The 18,697-nt window shown below is 42.5% G+C and overlaps 1 long non-coding RNA gene across 1 annotated transcript in view; it reads right to left on the minus strand.

Annotated features, from left to right (window-relative positions):
• The window catches only part of LOC134554192 (uncharacterized), a 256,600-nt gene that overhangs the window by 212,723 nt on the left and 25,180 nt on the right, over positions 1–18,697 (minus strand). Inside the window, exon 2 of the long non-coding RNA XR_010081204.1 lies at positions 17,086–17,161. This is a non-coding gene — a long non-coding RNA (uncharacterized LOC134554192). The remainder of the gene's footprint in view (positions 1–17,085; positions 17,162–18,697) is intronic.

The raw sequence follows: 18,697 nt of genomic DNA on the forward strand, positions 1-18,697 counted from the left end.
TGAAACCACAGTCATTAACAGAGTAAAATGAATGATATTTTGTATTTCCATCAGCCTGAAATCTCAACCAGTAAATGAAATCTCAACAAAGCACAGAAAAATAGCATTTATATATGTCCAGAAAAAGGAAATGTGGATCATGACATAAGAAAATGGAGGTTTGGAGCAGCCTGGTCTAGTGGAATTCTCTGCACATGGCAGGGGATTGGGATGAAGTGGCTTTTAAGGTCCCTTCCTACCCAAACTATTCCATGAGTCTATGAAGAAAATGTTGTTTATCTAAGCAAACTAGTCTCTTAGCCCTGTACTATGACCTCTCCTTTCTAGGGTAACAATAGGTTTCAGAAAGTTAATACCAATCATTCAAGGAATTTTCTTGTACTGTAAGCTCACAGGCATGGACTGCCCTGCTCAAATTATCACCTATTTCATTGCAAAAAGGAGGGACAGAATTAAGAGTGGAAACTGTTCTCATCCTATGATTCTAGAGCAAAAAGTGCAGATGTGCAGAGTTATTCCACCAGTGCCATGCTGGGAAAGGTAGTGGTGTGTCAGTCTGTGGCACCAAGCACAGGCAAATCATGTTCAAATGGATTTTCTCTCAGTGTTTGCCATGCTTCAGCCCCAAAACAATTCTCTCTCTGAAGAGGCAGATGCAATCATCTTATGAATTCATGAGGAAGCTGAAATTTTGTAAGAAGCTGATGGCAAAGAGCTGTTTTAATTATTCTCCAACTCGCTGACTCCACCTTAATCAGAATATATTAAATAAAATGTATGGATGCTGGAGACTAGAATGCTGCAGTTCATAACTACAATTAACCACTATTAATTAATATCTGAAAGATAAATGAGCCATGGGATCCATTTATTCCTGGGTTGGGAGTATTTAAATTCACAGTAGGATGCCAGCCCATTTTTCACAGCAGTGAATTAAGGGAAGTGTGAATCAAAGCTCACTGCTGTAAGATGCAGGAGACATTTTCAGATCTGTTTGGTTCTTATCCTGTACATGGGGAAAGAGGAGACAGACACAGATGCATTGAAATTTCACCTGGAGAATGAAGAGAAAATGGTTGTGATGCCACCCAGAGAGATGGAGCCTGGGCCTCAGAACTTCCCAACCTCTACCCAGCTCCAGCTGGGCAGGGTGGACAGGAGGATGGATTTCCTGAGGCTGCACTGCACAGACACTGCTCTGCTCTGCCCCCACCTGAGCCCAGGTGCCAAAACCCTCCTGGCCAAGAGCAGAGTTTGCTCAATGTGAGAGCAACACATCCAAGCAAACATTCATGATGTTCCTTCTCCTTTGCATCCAGGACACACCTGCCTCAGAGGGACCCTTAAAATTCAGTCAAGACTTGTCCTGCCCTCTATTATCTACTTATGCTTGGAAAATCCCATCCAAGGCCTGCCATAAAGCACTGGGTACTTTCCATGTCTTCTCCAGGAGACCTAAAATGTGAAGTTTCTCAGAATATGTTGCAAGATAATGAAATTCTTTCCAGAACTGTAAGGAAAGGTGTCATTCAAGCCTCAGTAGAGCAATGGTTGCCATCATTATCAGCGATTGATTTGGCAGCAGCCCAAGGCTTGCGTGGGTTAGGAAGGCAGAGCCCAGCCCCCGTGCTGGAAATGCCAAGTGAGGTTTTCACATTCTCCACCTGCTTCTGGCAGAAAGGGAAGGCTGTCCAGAGGATTATCCTGTGATGAGCTAATGATTTGGGACTATCCTATGACTTGAAAAAGAGTAAAAAGGAGTAAATGAGACCCTATATTTATGTGATAATCTAAGTGTTAAAGTAGAGCAATGACTGAACCTTAGATGGACTGAAATTCAGGTTCTTTCCTACATTTTCCATTTTCCTAACTGGAGTTCTACTGGAAGTCATGTGGTCTGAAAACTCCAGCATTTTTTCTTTTGATTTTTCTCCTCAGTTGAGATGAAAATAAAAATATTTATCAAGGGGAATGGGTTGAGCAGAAAGTTTCAATATAAATTTCTACTGGAGAAAGTAGAAATAGTTTTTGCTGCTGTTAACACAAAGCATTTTAATGTCCCCTGTTAGAATCAGCTTAGAGTCCATTCAACACTGAAGTGCATCTTCTTCAAACTTGGTGATGTCTGAAAGGACAGGAGGGGAAGTTCAATGTTGCAGGGCTCCAGTCTCTTGGGAGGACCATGTTATACCTCCTTAGCAAAACATCTTTTCATTTTAAATCCTTGATTTTCTACCAAAAAGCCTTCCACCAAAATCTCCCAAAGAGTTTTCTTTCTAAAGCTCCATTCTGGAAAAGGTTCTCCATATTCTCACAAAAGCAGGATTTTCTGCAGGGTTTATAGTCTCTCCTGCTTCCTTTTGAGGGCAGAAGCAACAGACTGGTGAGCAGTATTTTGGCACTTTCAGTTCTCCAGTAACAACAAACAAGAAATCCAAAAGTATTTATAGATAAATACATTTCAGCACAAGATTTAAGTGAAAATTAGAGATAGTTTTTCTTGCAAAAAAAAACCCTGTTTTGTTCTGAGTCCTTGATACCATAAGGTCTTCTCAGTGTCTAAAAATGTTGTGGTGGAAAAACATGTCAGTGATAAAACCTCTCAGAATCCAAGACATTGTTTTTTTTCACACAAAACTGTCATTAATTCTAAATAATTTTAACGTGAGTTACTACACAATGATAAAGGGCTTAAATATTCCCCAGGAATACACAGATGTTATCACTTCATGCAGGAAATACCCAATCTGCTCATTTGTTCTTTGTATGCAACAGAAAGTGAGGAATAGTCATTTAATTACTGCTGGGGATCCTCAAAAGAATCTGGTTACATTAACACCAGGCCCAGAGTATGCTGCATTCTTTTCCACATTAAAAATAAAACAAAACCAAAAACAAAATCAGTAGCCCCTGCCCCAGTATCAAAGAGGATTTATTTTGTTGGGAGCTTTTTTCCTATGAAATGTGGAAATAAAAAAGAAACTATGTTTTACTGCTAATTATTTAGCAGGTTCACAGGAAAGCAAAATGCATGTGGTTAAAATGATTGTGCCATCAAGTCCTTTGTCTGTGAGGAATAACTTTTCAGTGGGAAAACAGGACTTCTTGCAGGCTGAACGACTAAACACACAAAGATGTATTTGTGGTTTTTTCTTTTCAGAACACTTTCATTTCGTTCTGGACACCCTTTGTTCCTACAAACACTTTGTTTTAGCTCCTGGTGGATTTCCTGCAGATGGGCACAGGCTGGGCACGCCAAGCAGGGTTTGCTGTTCCAGTTCCTGTTGGGCTGTGAGGGGAGTGCCAGGGGCATCTCTGCTGGAGTGTGGGAGGAGGAGAAGGCACCAGGGGTGGGGCAGGACCCTGCCCTTACCCCAGGGGCCAGGACAGCCCCGCTGCTGTGCTCAGGAGCTGCTGCTTCTCTGGTGTGGGGCTGCCAGAGGGACCCCCCGAGCTCAGGTGTGCAGGCAGAGGTGGGGCCTCAGCAGCACCATTCCTGCTTGGTTTGGGAGCTGAGGAGCCGCGTCTGTCACCACCACGGAGCCTGTGGGACAGGAAGGGCTCTGCTAAGGAGAGCAGGAAATGCTGCCCTGCTGGAGCCAGAATATCCCTGTATGAGTGAGGAGGACAAAGAGAGTGGCTGATAGTGCTTCCTTGTGCCCATAAATCTTAACTATCTTAGGTCAAGTTCTGCCACACTGGTTGGAGGCAGAGTCCGGAGCTGCTTTCTCAGTTCTGCTGCTTTTTCCAGGGAAAGAGGAATACACTGATTTATAGCCCCTAACCCCACAAGGAACAGTGAATATCAGTTAATGTTTGTACAGCTCTATTGTTGGAGCTTGTCTCTTCTCTGACCCTGAGTCAATGAAACTCCACTTCCGAGCTGCACCAAGAAGGAGAAATGTAAACTAACAGCATTACAGATCATTAACCCAGAATACAACTCTCGACTCAAAATGCACAGGACAAGACGATGTCAAAAGGACAAAACTGAACACTCTGGTGCTCATTTTTAACCTCATTGCCTTACCTCCAGTAGCACAACCAAATGTAATTACAGCCAGCAGCAAAAGGAAAATCAAGATCACAGACTCAATCCCGATTAAAATAAATAAATACGGAAAATATAGAAAGCATATGGGCACTGAAGAGCAGCATATGGATCACGTCCTGAAGTACAAGGCCTGCCATATGCTTCCAGAGCCTGGTTCAAAGGAAAACCTCGCTCCCTCCTCCCGATGTCTTTGGCTAGGTCACGAATCAGCTGCCTCTAAACATCTTGTGCCATTGGGCAAGTTTGCTTTTGAATAATGAAGCAAGTTTCAGCTCAGCATGGGGAGAATCCCAGGTAGAAATTGGGCAGATGGCTGGTCCTAGTTAGGCAGGCAGAGACTGAGATGAAGCATTCCCCTTTGCCTCCTTTCAGGCCAATCTTTGCATTGAGTCCTACACCAGCTGTATGGATCTAAACCTCTTTACCTCCTGTTTCCTTAAGAAAATAGTCCTTAATTTTTTTGACCTCCCGTGCTGACCCGCCAGCCCTGCGGGGAATGTTAATGAGCTGTTAACATTGCTTGGGATGTGGCACTCAACCAGGCTGTGGAGTTCTTCAGCCTCTTCCTGCCCAGGCCCCTGTTTTTTCATGCTCCACTGCCCCAACCAGCCCATCTGCCCGTGGATGTCCAGCATATGCTCTGTGCCTGGCACTGCCCGGCAGGAAATGCTGCCCTGCAGCCATCCCGGGGCCTGGCATGAGATAAGGACGATTTAGATCACAATCAAGGAACAGCCTGCTCAAGCGTGGGGCTGGGAGAGGAGGAAGGAGACAGCACTGACTGGTCCCCAAAGAGAGGATTTCCTGCAGTGATGAAGGGCAGAGATAGACTCTCCTGGATGGATGCAAAGCCAGTCTGGGAACTTAAAAGACCAGGAAGCACTGAGGTCTGCAGTGCTGTACGAGTCCCAGGGATGCCACACATGAAATGTATTTGCAATTATCCACGGTGGCACTGTGATCAAGGGGAGCAGAGACAAAAGTCCCTGCTCAGGGATGCTCAGTCTTCACCAGAGTTGGCCAGGGAGCCCTGCTGGCAGCTGGAGAGCACAGGAGCAGCCCGTGCTGCGGGCTGGGCGCTGCTGACAGCACTGATGTGAGCCAGCACAGCCCGGGGCAGGCAGGGCTCACACACGAGCTCAGCATATGTCCAGGGAGGGAAGGCTCCTGTGCTGTGCCTGCACTGCTGGCCAGGCTGTCCAGGGAATTGCTTTATTCCTCTGGCTTTTGGCAATATTAAGTTTTGATTTCACGCTGAGCCCATCTATAGAGCACACACCATGGCAGAGCTGGGGTGTGCAGATCAGCCTTCCCCACCAGGAATGGCTTTCCAGTATTAGTGTGGTGCTGTCAAATTTGGGCATGCAAAAGTCAGGGCTGAGGACTTAAGATCACAAAATAATAATAATAATAATAATAATAATAATAATAATAATAATAATAATAATAACAACAACCAAAAAACACCAAACAAATAAAAAAACAACCCCCCCAAAAAACCACAAAAAAAACCCACAAAAAAGAAACAAAACAAAAACAAAAAAAAAATCAAAAACAACAACAAAAACCACAACCAACCAACCAACCAAACAAACAAAAACCACCTAAAAAACCCCAGAAACCGCTAGCCTCCTCCTTTTCAACCAAAAGCTGTATCTTCTTTTCAAGTTTTAAATCACTGGTTTTGCTCAAGATCATGAATTTTCTCTTCTGGAAGGACCAGATACTCACCTGGTTGTGGGATACCCAGAACTGTGGCTTTAGGAAAAATAAAGTTCTACCTGATAAAATCCAGGTAGGGCTCTTATTTAGCCACAGCACTGTCTGATTTTTATGACAATATTAATGTCAAGGTGAGAAAACTTGTCATTCCTGCCTTACACTGTGCATTCAAATGTTTTAAACTTGCATTTATGTGGGGAAGGGGTGTTATTATTTCATTGTCTTGTTCATTTTAGAATTGTGCCTTTAAAAAAACTAATGGAGGGACAACTAATGGAGGTACAGAAAAGGAAAAGCTGGAATCCTAAAAAAGAGCATCTTTTTGTTAAAAAAAAAACCAAAAAAACAAACCACTACAGAAAAACTCCATTAAAGCAAAACAAACAAACAAAGAAAACCTTCTCAAAGCTTGAAGTAGCCATAGCTAAAACCAGGAAGAAATTTCATATTCTAGACTTTTGAATGTTGAAGATGTACTCAAGACATAATGAGAGGACAAGGAGGAATGATTTTAAACTATAAGAGAGGAGGTTTAGCTTAGGTGTTGAGAGGAAATTCTTCACTTGGAGGGTGCTGAGGCCCTGGCACAGGGTGCCCAGAGCAGCTGTGGCTGCCCCTGGATCCTTGGAAGTGCCCAAGGCCAGGCTGGACAGGGCTTGGAGCAGCCTGGGACAGTGGAAGGTGTCCCTTCCCATGGTGGGGTTGGGACAGGATTATCTGTAAGGTCCCTTCCTCCCAAACCATGCTATGATGTGGTTTGGAGAGGACTAAACTTTAAAATACAGCCCTACATTCTCAACCAGCTCAGTGCTTAAGTTCCTTTCTGTCCCAGTGCCCAGCACTTCATTCTGGCTGGAGCAGAACTCGTTTCCTTCCTCCTGACAAATGGCACAGTGCAGGGATCTACTGAAGCTGCAGAGCAGCTCCCCCAGCTCTGTACAGATCCACCCTCCTCACGTTCTCATGCACAAACCAGATTGTCTTCACACACTCACCAAAGTTTTGCAAAGGAAAAAAGGAAAACCTCCAAGAGTGCCAACAAAAACAAAGCCTGGTAATGGAAAGTGACTTACAGCTTCAGTGCCATGGAAATTAATCCCCTAAGAAAGGGAATGCTGGAGCAGAGTTTAAAATTTTGACATGAAAAGGTCACTGTGTTACCACTTTTCCCTTTGGAATCAGGTTTTCCACACTCTTTGGATTGTTTCATAAAATAAATTGTCCTCCTATTTATGAAACAGGTACAAAATTGACCGATTTCTTTTTAACAGAAATAGATGCTAGAAGAATGTGTTTTAATATCTTGGTATATGGAAAAGAACAACCTGATCTCCATTTCTTGCACAGATCAAGACTCTAAACCAGTCCTGGTTACCAACAACACCACAAATGGAAAAAAAGAACCTATCTTAATCCTATCCTTAGCATCTAATTAAAATACACTGAAAGCATAGAAAATGTTGCCAGGTCAAATGACTGCTAGCTGATAAAAACATATACAGATTTTCACAACATTTCAGATTAATTTTCTGTCAGAATTTAAGATTTATATTGAAAAATAAAGGCATTATTTTGAATGATTAAGCTAAATGCATATAATCCTAACTGTGGCTGATGTTTTCTTTTTCCTTCTTTTTCTTTTTTCTATTTTTTTCTTTTTTCTATTTTTTTTTTATTTTTAAGAGAGAGTATGAGATTAATTTTGACATATTATCTTGCTTAAATTTAGACAAGGAAAAAACAAATGTGTCATTTATTTAAAGCTACTTAGTTTGAATCTCATATACCTAAGTGTTTGGATAAAGTTTGCTACTTGCTCCCAATGAAGATGTGATATTTAAAGGGAGGATGAGTGAATGAATAGTGACAGCACTGAACTTTGGATGTGGAGTTCTGGTTAATATTTTCAGTTCTCTTGTAGTCTTGTCATATAACCTTGTAGGGAAAAAAAAAAAAAACCACCCAAACAATGTATTAATCCTGTCTTAAAATTCAAATCCCAATTAATCTACCGAATAGAATGTTTCAATAGCTAATTGAATTGGCTTTCAGCCCCTCAGAAAGAAGAGGGTGCAGAAGTGCACTAATATTTGCAAATTCTGGATTATGTTCTCATAGACTGGCTCCCTGTGTTCAGGTCCCCTGACTCCCTGGAGGTGTGAATGCCTGCACACATCTAGAGCAGCAAAGAATAGAGGTTCCCATTTCAGCTGGGATGCAAAAAATGTGAAATTCTGCCTATCAAATAGAGGATTAGGAAAATAAGCATGTAATTGAGTGGAAGCAGCAGAAGTTGGAAGGTGTCCACAGGATAATTTAGCTCAATTGAAGGATCAGTTCATGACCACACCTTCCTATAAAACAGAGTGGATTTGCCAGTGAAACTTTATTTTCTGGTTGTTTAGGGAAGTGGATCAAACAACAGCAGCTCTAGAGATCATGTTCTGATGTGAACTTCAAGAGTTTGAAGTTTGCATAAAAAAAAAAAAAGTAAAAAAAAAAAAAAAAAAAAAAAAAAAAAAAAAAAAAAAAAACCACCAAAAACCTAGTAAAATAATTTTTTTAAAAAAATGTAGGTGGAAAATACCCCAATTCTCCCCAAAGAAAGAAAAGAAATGATAAAGAAAGAAAAAAAAAAAAAACCTCATTGTTAATAATGTTCTCTTAGAAGGTGGAAGATTTGTAGAAGATGAGAGCTAATTCCTACTCACTGCAATTAGTGGCCCAAGAGGGAGGGGAGTGTGAGCAGGGAGCTCAGCGTGCCTCACGTAATTCTGCTTAGGAGGAGTGACTGGGCAGGAGCCAGGCCTGGATTATCTCAGACTGATAGAGGGAGCACACGTGTTTAGAAAGAAGAACGAGTGCCAAATATGCAGCTCCTCGCTCCCATAAAACATAAGGTGTTTTATTTCTGCATCAGATGTTTCAAACACAATTGACTTCTATTAAGTTTCAATGTAAACCACTTTGCTTTCCTAATGTAGCATGAACTTTAACTGTGGCCATTTCAGAGACATTACATGGATACCATATTACCAAACAAAAGATACACATTTGCTGTCTCTCAGAGTTATTTTTTCCCCCTTTCTCTCTCACCCTGTCTGGAACCTGGACTTTTTTTTCTTCTTTTCAGCTCTTTCTCATTTCTATCCATACATATGTTATAGGAATTTTCCAAAACATTTGTCATAAATATTATGTCCTTGTGAAGAGATAGGGGAAAAAAATATGTGGCATTGTTTTATTTTATGAGACATGAATAGAAAGGAACTGAAATAATGTTCTAACTAGAAGATATTTACTGGTCAATGGTAAGCATTTTGTGGACACCAAGAAAGGCAATTTCCCTTCCATCCTAAAGGCTGAGCTATTCAGGGGCTATTTGGAGTGGGCAGTGCAGTTGTGCTGAAATAATTCTGGCAGAAAACTCATTGTTCTGCATTCACAATTACTGGAATATGCATCCTATTGCATTACTGATCAAAAGGCAGGACAGTATGAAGGATTTCATTTAATCAGGAGATGAAAAAGGCTGCTGATTAGTTGGCTAATTCTGGCTCACAGGCTAAAACTTGATCACAGGTTTTCTAACAGCAAATTAAAGGTAAAGCCAAGGAAAAGTCAGAAGTTTCAGCTGGCAGGAGTTCATGGGACTCCCTTCTCCAGTTTTGATTCATAACTTTGTGTAGCTCAGTTTCCAGGTTTGCAACTGAAACCTTACAAGCAAAAACTGAATGCCTTGTTTCATGTCCAGAAAAAAGCTCTGCACATTCCTTATCAGAGGTGTAGTGACAGCACCTCCAGGTCCAAGTCTGCAATTCTTGTTGAACCCTTTGTCCCACATTTTGCAGGTTGCATTTTGCCTGTTTTTTGGTACAATTAATCCCTTTACTTTATCAAGCAAGAGATAAACAGATCTATAATAAACTTCTAAAGAGGCACCCTCTTAAGAAAAGTGAAGGGGAGGAGACAAAAAGGCAGAAACCTCATCCTGAAAACAGTTATTCCGTCTTTTGGAAGCTTTCCATCCATTCCTTCACAACAGAGCCCTTGGGATGTGCCACATGCAGCTGGAAAGGGTTAGTACATTCAGGCTGGCTTGTGCTCACCTGGGCTGGTTTCTCCAAGCTGTGCCTCTGAGTCCTGCCTGCTTCCAAACTTGTTCTCCCAGAGAACATAACCACATCTAATCACATTTCATGTCAAAAATCCTACAATTCAATTATTTCTCAGCCTGAGTTCACAGAGCCTTTTCAAGGATCTCCAAATTGGTCAAATAATCTGGAACCAACCTAAAAAAAAAGCTGTGGCTGCCCCATCCCTGGCAGTGTCCAGGGCCAGGTTAGATGGAGCTTGGAGCAGCCTGGAATAGTGGAAGGTGTCCCTGTCTGTGGCAGGGATTTGAAACAAGATCATCTTTAAGGTGCCCTCCAAGCCAAACCATTCTATGATTCTATGAAAAAGCAGCCTGAAGCTATTCAGGGACAAACAAAACCTCTGGAATAGTATTCACAGCCTCTTGAGAGAAAGCAAGAGCTGCCAGTGGGACACACCTAACATGCTCTTGCCCTCTGAACCAGGCTCTTCTCACGTAGCCAGTATCGAGTCAGGGGAGGATAACGATGCCCTGTCTCAGGAGCACCAGCTGCAGGAGCAAACAACAAGTGAACCCACTGCGCACAATGGATGAAGTGTGAAATTCGTTCTGTCATCTCCACACACCACAGTGAATCAGGCCTTCCTGAGGGCTTCAGCAGATCAACATTTCCAGTTGTTTAATTTGAGATCAAGGCAAGAGCGCACAGGACCCTGCCCCAGTCCTCTCCGACGGGCCAAGAGGCCAAAATAAAAACGAGGCTAAACAAACCTGCTGGGAGAAGACACAAAGGCGTGGGGGGTGGAAAGAAATGACCACTTCACCTTTTGGTGCTTTCAGTGAGTTCTAATTAGGAATCTGGCAGTGCCACCCACGCAGCGGGAAGCCCGCATTATTAACGCTGGCATCAAAAGCAAGCCGACTGCAATCTGCAGGAGCGGCTGCCGAACTGGCACAGCCTCCCCTCCACTCTTGGCCCAGGCACCACAACAGATGTCTGAAGGGTTGGTGTTTCTTTTCCTAGCCCTACCCCCGCTTCTCATGACCTTATGCCAGAGATTACATGCACAAGTGCCAAGGTAAAGGTCCTTAATGGGTCAAAGAAACATCCTTAAGAGGCTCTTTCTTTTAAACCTAATTTTAAGCGGTACGTCGAGGCTGTGCATGAGCATAGTCTTGTGAGGGACACAGAGAAATGTAAAACCATTCAGCTGTAATTATAGTAATCTAGTATAGTCAGTGCGAAAAAAACAATGGCCTTTCCTCTCTTGTTATTCTGAATCATTTGTAGATGTTCATGTTTTAATCATATTTTCCACACGAATCGATATGAGGGAGAGAACGACAGAGAGATAATTATGTGCGCTGAACAAATATTCCACCTAACTGAGGTTGGGCTGGTAATTAATGAAGAACTGCCACACGCTTGTCAAGTGCAAGCAGCTCTTTAAGGGCAAGCCATCATTTCAAATTGGGAGCTCGCTGAGATTGAACAGAATTGGAAGGAAAATAATAAAGTTTGGTACCATCTCCTTCAGCACCGGCTTCCAAGAGCGAGCAAAGGAGGTTTGCACATGGAATGCAAAAGGTGCCTGGTGTCTGCTGGTGCTGTGTGAATGCAAAGCACGGCCTTGGCTCGTTTGGAGTGTGATCAAGGGGCACAATCTTCCCAGAGAGACGTGGAACTAAAGGAAAGTGTTACGATTGCATGGCTGAAACACTAAATGTTTATTTCAACTCATTTCTCTGTCTCAGAAAGTCTTTTCACACCAAGGCAAACCTCTCAAGGTACAAAGTGGGATTTTTAAGGATCCACGATTAAGCAGAGTCTTTGCAAAACCTCTGTTGGTTCCAACCTAAGTGGGGGGCAAAAAAAACAAACCCAAAAACCAAAACAGAAAAACATTTCTTTTCCATACAGATCCTAGAGAAAAGAAGAGAAGCCACACTCTGAACTCCCAAGCTCTCCAGCAGCACCCCAAGTCCTGGGCATTTCAATCCCTCCCTGTTAAATTCAACTTCCAGCATTCAAATGAGTGTTATAATCACTGCAGCACAGCAGACATCGAGCTTGAATTATAATATACTACCAGCTCAGTGTGCCAAATGCACTTCCCTCTCTCTCTCTCTTTCCACACCAGTTCTCCGATTTCTCAGCTTTTAAATACCCTCTTGTTCTTTCCACGCACTCATTGTGCAACACAATTTATTTCTGCAACACATCGTTACAGCAAGGGAGGTGTGAGGGGAGGTGGGGACAGTAGGCACGCAGAGGTGTGAATGGGTGGTAACAAACTAAGTGCTACAGTGAGCCACCAGTCAACACCTTGAGGTTTCAAAAGAAGAGGGAAAGAGAAAGAAATGTGTTTTCATGTGCTTTGTAACTTCCATGAATATTAGAGGGCCCCCGTGCCAAGGCAGATGCTGCATTACCGAGGCACAGTGCTCTGTGTCAGCCACAAAGAACACAGACCTGTACATGTGCCAATATCAGCACTCCATCATCCACCCCTTACAGCCTCTTTGTCTCTCTTTGCCTCACTTCTTTTTGCAAAGCTTCTTCCTTCATATGAAGGAAATAAATGCTTTACAAGAGGAGGAAAACTCCCGCCATTTCACGCATGCATCCAAACCAGCGTTCCCAGGCACAAGATAAAGACACCAAATAACCACAGGGAAAATCTCCCACATTTTTGTATTCATGGTATTTTTATAAACATTCTTTTAGCATTATATTCACATCCAAAATGTGCAATAGCAACATGAATTTTACTGGGGGGATAGGGTGAGATTTGAAGGACCTCAAATCCTCTCTTACCAACCATTTTAAAACCATTTGGGAAGAAAATGCAGCTTAATGCAAAAGCTACAGATTCAGTGAAATGTTTGTACAGAAATAGTGCACTACCAACCATCATTTGTGTGGGTGAGATGAAACTCTACTCTTAGTGACTTTACTGAAACTACAGCTTCATCCTTACACCCCTCCAAAACCAGGAAAGGAAAGCCTGTAATGGATGAGGCAGAAAAAAAAAAAAAAGAAAATAAAAGAAAAACAAAACTCCAGCTTAATATTATCCATTATATTCAATAAATATCACCCAGGCAATCAATGCTAGACCTAATATTGTGCCCCCTTCACCTCTCATTGCTTGTCAGGCTAGGGAAGCACTGCCACTCTGAAAAGGCTGAATCCCAGTTACACACTGTGCCCCCTGCTCCTCTGCACAAGGGAAAAAACAAAATGTAGAGAAGCCAGAAAAGAGGCTTTTAGCTGTGAATCAGCTCCTCAATCTCCACGAGACAAACTGACCTGCAGTCTGTGGGCTGAGACACAGGAACACAAACTGAGAAGGAAATAACCAGAAAGTAACTGGGCAGGGATGAAGCATCACTGGCAAAAGAATGAACCCTAAAATATCCTGCACCTTCCAGCACAAGCACTTGTACCCCACAATCCTTGCCTGGAGCTGCTGCAGCAGGTGCAAGAATGCTTTGGCAGTAAATGGGCAGCAAATGATAAAATCTATTGTGCAAAAGAGAAGTTAAGGAATGGCATGAATGAGAAGAAGGGGAATTCATGGATGGGCAGCGTTTTCCTAAAGATCAATATCCCCACACTCTGAGTGGCCCCATTCTTTCTCAGGGGAGCTTGGTGAGCTTCAAGGGATCATAACTCACTCATAAGTATTTGAACTACAGCTAAACTCAGTCCTTCATGCAAGTTTCCAGCCCCAGAAGCAACTTTTTTCTCCACTTTAGATTTAGTACAGAAAATCACATGCCTGTTTTGAAGTTAGGATAGTTCAAAGCAATTGGAGCTGGTGGTTTCAAAGGGTCTCAGCACTAACAGCCAGTTTGGGAATCACTTGTTTTCCTAAGAAACAAACCCAGAGATGGCTCAGGGGACAAGCCAAGCCTTGAGCTGGCAGTGCTGCCCTTTTCTTTCCTGGGGACAGAATTTCATTTGAAGTCCTTATCTGGATATTGGCCAAATTAATACAACAGCTGCACCCAATTCTGGACACAGCTTGGGGACCAACCTGCAGGAAACTGCAGGAAACTGTTTCACAACCAGTGACCAGAACATGGAAATTCAATATAAGGACTAATAGCTATTTTCTTTTATAAGGTGAAAAATAGAAATACTTTTATATTATTTATCACATAATTGAATAATGTCTCCTACTACCTAATGTTTATAAGGTCATGAAAACCATTGTTTTTGTGTATATTCCAAATCACAGGGGTCATGATTCCCTCATAACCTCCAGCCAAGTAAGGAGATACCAGGGGCACAAACATTAGCCCTGAAACCCTGCAGTGTGAAGTGTCCAGAGACAAGGGGTCTTGCCCTATTCTGGGAGATGAAAAGCAATCTTAGAATACAGAACAGAGACAGGATGGATGAGAGAGAAACAAGGGAAAATGGTTAAATAAGGCATAATTTTTATACTCAGTTTGACAAAGACACATCTCCAGTAAGATCAGGAGAAACTGCATCCACTGTTAACTAAAAGCAAGGCCTGGATTCCTCAACAGTTATTTTCTATGAGATTTTCCTTTAGGACAACATCTACAGATATATCTATTTAATTTTAGTCTCAGAGATGTCTACTGTCATTGTTCAACTACTTTATAAGTGGGTCACCCTTAAGAGAGAGCAGAAAATGCATTTCACACTACCAGAACCACAGAGGGAACCACTTGCCTCTGTTTTGCACATTAGCAGTTCACTGCATTTTAATTTTCTCTCTACATTCTCTGTTCCTGCTGTGGAGCCTTCCCTCCCACCCCTGATATTCCTGTTGCTGCTGAACCCCAGCTTCTTTGCTCACCACTGTGCATTCAACAGGTATTTTTTCTTAGATGTGTGAATTCTTCCTTTCCAACTGGGCCTTCATCCAATCTTTACAGAACATACCTTACATGAGCAGGTGCTTCATATTGAGCACAGATGCCCAGAAATGCACAAGCCGACACATTTGGGTATGAAATGTTGCCAGCACAAGCTTCCTCATTAAGTTTCAGTTCCATCCTTAGCTAGTGCAGCAAAAGTGAAGAAAACAGAGTTTTTTGTGGAGCCTCACAGCTCCTGTAGCAGCCAGAAGTGGTTATGGCTGAATATGCATGAACAAAAAATAAACAAATCCGGTATATTTAAAATAAATAGGAGCCAAATCCTGTTTTCAAAGAGGGATTTCCTGGCAACAGTTGTGTTGTGGATGCCTTTCCTACCTAGCATTCAGTGGCAGCCTTACAAGAGCAGCACATCTCTTTGGTACACACGTGCAATATCACTCCTGTCACTGGGAATGTGCCTGTGCAGAGAAGGAAACGTGGGTACAGAAATATTTGTACCTGCAAACTGAGCAGCAATCAACCACAACTCAGCCATCCACGGCTCACACACAAGGGCAGCTCTTTGAGTGCCAGAGATCAATCAGAAAGCTCTGGCCAAGCACAACTGAAGGCAGTGCAGAGGCTCATGTACATCCCACACTGGCAGGCTGCATGCTCATCTCTGGCTGAGCCAACACCACCCCTTTTCAGCACAACCCTTTTCTGGTGCTTGCAAAGATGGCAGGGTGGCACTTGTGCAGTTTCAGGGTTCCAGGGGGCCCAGTCACACCTCACATGCAGTTTCCCCTTCTGTGAGTGGTGCTGCAGTAAGAGCAGCCCTCAGCGTTGCTGTGGTGTGCAGGAGCAGCAGGAAGAGAGACCAGGTGGATTTGTGGATGACCTTACTTTAAAAATAACACTTGAAAAAATGTAATAACTATAATAATAATAATAAAAATCTTTCCACTGGCCCAGCCTCAGCACTGCTGGAATGTCTTATTTACTCACATAAAGAGGAGGTGATGGGGGATGTAGCTTCTCTCAGTCACTTTCTTATTCAGCTGGCATGAGGCTGAGGAACTGAAACACACTCAATTAAATCTTGTAGTGTGGCTGCTTGGGGTGTTTTTTCCTCCCCCTTCCTTTTTCCTTCTTTTCTCAATCCAAGATTCAGACAGGAAAGCAGTACCACTTTCCACTGAAGCCAGGGTGCTTTGGGAAACATCTCAACTGGTTTTTAAATCACATTTCCACAATCTGGGAGAGCTTTCCAAAAAGTGCTCTGGCCCACCCACATCCAAGCAGCAGAGACTCCAGAGGAGTCCTCGCCAGCCCCAGCCTCTTGCAGGACACATGTGGGTGTGGGCCTCTGAGTTTTGGACACTTGCTGAAAAAAAATAAAAAATGAAAAATAAATGGAAAGGAAACTTCAAAGGGAACTAGCTGAAGCACTTCAGAAATTAATCACGCCTGGTGGAAAAGATGATTAGTGACTTCTTGTGCTCTGGTTTTAAAGCTATTGATCTTGGACACAGGAAGGAGCTTTCATATTCTCCACAAGCCACAGATGGTCAAAAAGGGTCCTGAGAGGAAAAGACAAAAAAACCCCACAAGGGAACTCCAGGGAGTACCAGACCTCAAGGTGTGTCCCAGGGATCCACTGAAAAGGATGCGCTGGAAAATCAGACTCAGCAGCAGCAGATTTTGCTGTGTTTCCTTTCTCTCGGTTCCCTCAAACCATTATCTAAGATTTCTGTCTTTGAAGCAGGTAAGCTTTAAAAGCCATTTTCCAACACTTCAAATCCACCACAGCAGAAACACCAAATAAAACAATTTGCCACAGCTTTGGTGCTCTTTTCAGATCCACAGACTATGACTACATGGCTCACAAGCAGCAAGGTTGAAGCAGAAACTGTAAGAGGAAAACAGCAAGGCTTTTCATCTAAACCAACAGTTTGGTGATTGAAAGTAATGTAATATATCTCATGCTCTCTGGCTGGTTTTATAGACTTTCTGAAAGCTAAATTTTCCACACAACAGACAATTATATCAGAAAATACAAACTATAATCCCTAAATTGCCTCCAATGGAGTTGTGTGCAGGGTCAAGTTTTCTTTTGGGAAGCATTGTCCATTTTCATCTCCAATCAAAATAAAATTAGATGTATGAAATAACCAACATTTTTCCACAGCAAAAATTATACATATTCTTGTTCTTATTATAGGAAAACACATATCTTTTGATTAAATTGCTGGGAAAACTTGGAATTGCATTAAGTAATAATATTCTGACAAAAAAAAAAACAGGCCAAAATTTCCCACCCAGGAAGTGGTGGTGGTTACTCACAAGAAATATCTGCAGTGGGACTTACTGAGGTTCCCAGGTAGAGGTGGCATCAGGTCCTGCTTCTCATCATTCAGAAATTCAGGTGCTGGCCATTCTTTATCCTGAAAGACATGATTATATACATATATATATGTATAAATCTTTAATACCTGTGAATTACCATACCCATCCTGGCCCAAATGAAAATGTGGGCAGTTACATCTGCCTGTCTTCCATTTCCCTTAAATTACCTCAGCTTTAGGTACTCAGTTCCCTTGTGACAATGAGCAACAACTGGAATGGCACAATGACAAGGCTGGAGCACAGAGAAACAAACAGCAGGTGTGTGGGTGAGGAGGGAAAATGGGGATTGTTTGACTTGGCAAGTGTTCTCCCAACTAGGACTTAAGGCAGAGGCTCCAAAATGCCTTCATGGAAAATAAAGCACATTTAAACTCCAAGGAAGGAGTTGTTCCTCTGATCAGAACCCTCTGAAATCAATTCAAATAGCTGAGGCAGCCTGGGAGCTCTTGATGACTGTATTAACATTTTGACATTTCTTTGCACAGTCACTGGAACTACCTTATTAGCAAGGATCTAACAGCCTTATGCTCCACTGTGGAATAGTATAGCAGGAGAGTGGAAAGAAAAAGAAAATCAAATCCTAGTAGATGCTTTCCTATCCTTCTGGCAGCAGCATTCTCCTCATAAGGATATGCTCCCCTAGGAGGAACTGTTTGAGCAAACCAAAAATACAGACTGCTACTGAATTTTTTTTTAATATAAACAAGAAAATTTAAGAAAACCATTTGTGTGCCATCCTATTGGTTGTTTCAGAGACACTTCTTCCTATTTCTAGTGCCAAGCAAAACAAGAAAAACTAGCAAGAATGCATTACCTGCAAAATTTTCTAGTTATTTGAGAGCAGACCAAGGGGGAAGAGAGAGAGAGAGGAGAAATGGAAAGGCAAGAGTTCCAGTCATCTCAAAGCACAGAACAAGTACATTGAAACACAGGGTGCCACAGCACAGGGTGGCCCAAAATTCTCACCTGGGGATCAGTGTGGAATTGTCCTGCAATGCATCCAAGATGCTCAGAGAAACTGGGCTGCAGCAAGCATAAAATAAGTCCCTGGTCACGACACGCATGATTGGAAAGCACGAAATATCTAATTCTATTACCAAGCAGAGCTGTGAAAAGTGCTTCTCATCAGAAAGTAAAATGAGTAAGGTTTGGCTACTTTACTGTAAAAGTGTGATAATGTAGGTATAAAAAGAAAAATGGGCAAAGGAAATTTTTGCAGGCAGAGCAGTGCTGCCTGGAGGTGAGAGCAGGGAACCTGGGAGACCAAGAGCCTGCTCCTGGTCCTGCCACCTGCTCGTGGCAGCAGAGCCAGGCAGGGCCTGGGCAGCCCTGCAGCTCGAGTCACCCACCTGCCACAGGCTGGACAAGCCAGCACTGTCCCAGGGCACTGTCCCACTCTGCAAGGAATAACCTCTTCAGTAAGAAATTATTACCTGTCATATTAACATGAAAGCATCACTATTTTTTTTTAATGGCAAAGGAAGTCCCACTATCACAGTGTTTACTGATTCTATACATTGCTTTCAATGTTGTAGAGTTAATTTAAACTACGTAATCACTGTTTGTCCTTTTCC

Source organism: Prinia subflava, chromosome 8 (assembly GCF_021018805.1).
Source record: "Prinia subflava isolate CZ2003 ecotype Zambia chromosome 8, Cam_Psub_1.2, whole genome shotgun sequence".
In the NCBI taxonomy this organism is placed as follows: Eukaryota; Metazoa; Chordata; class Aves; order Passeriformes; family Cisticolidae; genus Prinia; species Prinia subflava.